This window comes from Schistocerca gregaria, chromosome 1 (genome assembly GCF_023897955.1).
Source record: "Schistocerca gregaria isolate iqSchGreg1 chromosome 1, iqSchGreg1.2, whole genome shotgun sequence".
Taxonomy (NCBI): Eukaryota; Metazoa; Arthropoda; class Insecta; order Orthoptera; family Acrididae; genus Schistocerca; species Schistocerca gregaria.
The window spans coordinates 60,239,126-60,242,854 of record NC_064920.1 but is presented as its reverse complement, the minus strand read 5'-3'; the positions used below and the strand labels follow the sequence as shown (position 1 = coordinate 60,242,854).

The 3,729-nt window shown below is 47.3% G+C and overlaps 1 non-coding gene across 1 annotated transcript; it reads left to right on the top strand.

Moving 5' to 3' along the window:
• Positions 1-3,029: 3,029 nt before the first annotated feature.
• Trnat-agu (transfer RNA threonine (anticodon AGU)) lies at positions 3,030-3,102 on the top strand. The gene has a single exon. It is a non-coding gene; the product is annotated as a tRNA-Thr (tRNA).
• The last annotated feature ends 627 nt before the right edge of the window (positions 3,103-3,729 follow it).

Here is a 3,729-nt window from a genome sequence, read left to right as displayed (position 1 = left end):
AGCACTGGTCTAATAAACCAGGGGTCGTGAGTTACCATCCTCAGAGGAGGAAGACGAATTTTGGAAATCAGTTGCGCGTCGTGGCCGTATAGCAAACAGTATCTGTGATGACGAACAATTAGCGACAAGCGTTTTATTAAGAATTACGCTCAGATGTGATTAAGGCGAATGGCGCAGATAAAGCATTTGCCAAAGCGGTACAGCATAAGGTGGGACGAGGCAGTCTGAATTACATTTTATAGATGAATTTCTCACATATCTCAGAGCCTCCCGCGGTCGTCGTCGTCGTCGTCGTCGTCGTCGTCGTCGTCGGCGGCGGCGGCGGCGGCGCCGCCGCTTCTGCAGAAGTAGCAAATGGCCATGGTAGCAAATACGGCGAGGGACGCCCTGCCTTCGATTCCGAATGCACAAAGTGTGTGGTCTTGTTTCGCAGTCTATATTTGGTCGGTCTCGTAAGAGGTTGAATGTAACGTTTGGGTGGGAAAGAGTAAGAGGCAGCGGCTGTGTGGAACGAAAACACAATTCCTCAGGGTGTGAGCGTTACGAGATGACTCGTATAAAAGTTATACTTTGTCGTCAGTGACCGTGTGGCCTAATGGATAAGGCGTCGCACTTCGGATCTGAAGATTAAGGGTTCGAATGCTGTCACGCTCAGTTTTTTTCCAGTTCTGAAAAAGGAACATACCGTTTTAATGTAGCAATTGAGCAGTACGAAACCGTCTGAATGTTGCTGTTGACCATTTTCTGCTTGGAGATGCTCTTGAGCTTGAAACACACACAACAAGACCGGTGCTAACTAGCGAAATTGTGGCAGGGTGCCGTCACCGCGAGTTTTGACTGGCACTTGCACATCTAAAACAACGTCGGAAAGTAACTCGTTCGGCTTTTGAGTCACATCAAGTATGTGTGTTAATTTTGACGCCACTAGCTCTGCAGGTTGTCATGCAATTCCTTTACCTCTCAGAAATGATTATGAAATAAAAGTGAAGTACGTGACGAGTGTGACGTTAGGAAAACATTAGGCAGCATGGAGAGATTCTGTATGGGACCACCCAACCCAAACGAGTACTGTGTGACGTGCTAGACCGGCAGGTATTCACCGAAGCAGCTGGCTAGCTCAATCGGTAGAGCATGATATTCTTAATCCCAGGGTCGTGGGTTCGAGCCCCGCGTTGGGAGGAACGGAATTTTGTTCCGCTGCAGATGTAAATTACCGTTTTTCTGATTAACGTGATGTAATCGATATAGCAACTTTTAACTTTGCCTACGTCTCTGTCAGTCGCAAGAAAACTGTATTTGAAGGTAAAGGTGATTTTGTACACATGTGTGAAAGACATGTTCTGAAATGCAAGTGTTGTTGTTTGGAGAGCACATCGGTTACGTGTCAGATGTGTAGCCAAGCAGTAATGGATCACCATAGCTGCAAATAGTAGTCGGTAATATGAAGTGTTGTCAGCTCAAGTCTGATGATCCAGACGACCGTAAGGACGAAGTACGCAAGAGTACCGCTAGGCCGCGCCTCTTTAGCTCAGTGGTAGAGCACTGGTCTAGTAAACCACGGGTCGTGAGTTCCCATCCTCAGAGAACGAAGACGAATTTTGGAAATCAGTTGCGCGTCGTGGCCGTATAGCAAACAGTATTTGTGATGACGAACAATTAGCGACAAGCGTTTTATTAAGAATTACGCTCAGATGTGATTAAGGCGAATGGCGCAGATAAAGCATTTGCCAAAGCGGTACAGCATAAGGTGGGACGAGGCAGTCTGAATTACATTTTATAGATGAATTTCTCACATATCTCAGAGCCTCTCGAGGTCGTCGTCGTCGTCGTCGGCGTCTTCGCCGCCGCTTCTGCAGAAGTAGCAAATGGCCATGGTAGTAAGTGCGGCGAGGGACGCCCTGCCTTCGATTCCGAATGCACAAAGTGTGTGGTCTTGTTTCCCAGTCTATATTTGGTCGGTCTCGTAAGAGGTTGAATGTAACGTTTGGGTGGGAAAGAGCAAGGGGCAGCGGCTGTGTGGAACGAAATCACTATTCCTCAGGGGTGTGAGCGTTACGAGATGAGTCGCATACAAGTTATACTTGGTCGCTAGTGACCGTGTGGCCGAATGAATAAGGCGTCGGACTTCGGATCTGAAGATTACAGGTTCGAATGCTGTCACGCTCGGTTGTTTTCCAGTTCTGAAAAAAAACATACCGTTTTAATGTAGCAATTGAGCAGTACGAAACCGTCTGAATGTTTCTGTTGACCATTTTCTGCTTGGAGATGCTCTTGAGCTTGAAACACACACAACAAGACCGGTGATAACTAGCGAAATGGTCGGCAGAGTGCCGTCACCGCGAGTTTTGACTGGCACTTGCACATCTAAAACAACGTCGGAAAGTAACTCGTTCGGCTTTTGAGTCACATTAAGTATGGGTGTTAATTTTGACGCCACTAGCTCTGCAGGTTGTCATGCAATTCCTCTACCTCTCAGAAATGATTATGAAATAAAAGTGAAGTACGTGACGAGTGTGACGTTAGGAAAACATTAGGCAGCATGGAGAGATTCTGTATGGGACCACCCAACCCAAACGAGTACTGTGTGACGTGCTAGACCGGCAGGTATTCACCGACACAGCCGGCTAGCTCAGTCGGTAGAGCATGATATTCTTAATCCCAGGGTCGTGGGTTCGAGCCCCACGCTGGGCGGAACGGAATTTTGTTCCGCTGCAGATGTAAATTACCGTTTTTCTGATTAACGTGATGTAACGGAAATAGCAACTTTCAACTTTGCCTACGCCTCTGTCAGTCGCAAGAAAACTGTATTTGAAGGTAAAGTTGATTTTGTAGACATGTGTGAAAGACATGTTCTGAAATGCAAGTGTTGTTGTTTGGAGAGCACATCGGTTACGTGTCAGATGTGTAGCCAAGCAGTAATGGATCGCCATAGCTGCAAATAGTAGTCGGTAATATGAAGTGTTGTCAGCTCAAGTCTGATGATCCAGACGACCGTAAGGATGAAGTACGCAAGTGTACCGCTAGGCCGCGCCTCTTTAGCTCAGTGGTAGAGCACTGGTCTAGTAAACCAGGGGTCCTGAGTTCCCATCCTCAGAGGAGGAAGACGAATTTTGGAAATCAGTTGCGCGTCGTGGCCGTATAGCAAACAGTATCTGTGATGACGAACAATTAGCAACAAGCGTTTTATTAAGAATTACGCTCAGATGTGGTTAAGGCGAATGGCGCAGATAAAGCATTTGCCAACGCGGTACAGCATAAGGTCGGACGAGGCAGTCTGAATTACATTTTATAGATGAATTTCTCACATATCTCAGAGCCTCTCGCGGTCGTCGTCGTCGTCGTCGTCGTCGTCGCCGCCGCCGCCACCGCCTCTGCAGAAGTAGCAAATGGCCATGGTAGCAAATGCGGCGAGGGACGCCCTGCCTTCGATTCCTAATGCACAAAGTGTGTGGTCTTGTTTCCCAGTCTATATTTGGTCGGTCTCGTAAGAGGTTGAATGTAATGTTTGGGTGGGAAAGAGCAAGGGGCAGCGGCTGTGTGGAACGAAATCACTATTCCTCAGGGGTGTGAGCGTTACGAGATGAGTCGTATACAAGTTATACTTGATCGTCAGTGACCGTGTGGCATAATGCATAAGGCGTCGCACTTCGGATCTGAAGATTAAAGGTTCGAATGCTGTCATGCTCAGTTTTTTTCCAGTTCTGAAAAAGGAACATTCTGTTTTAATGT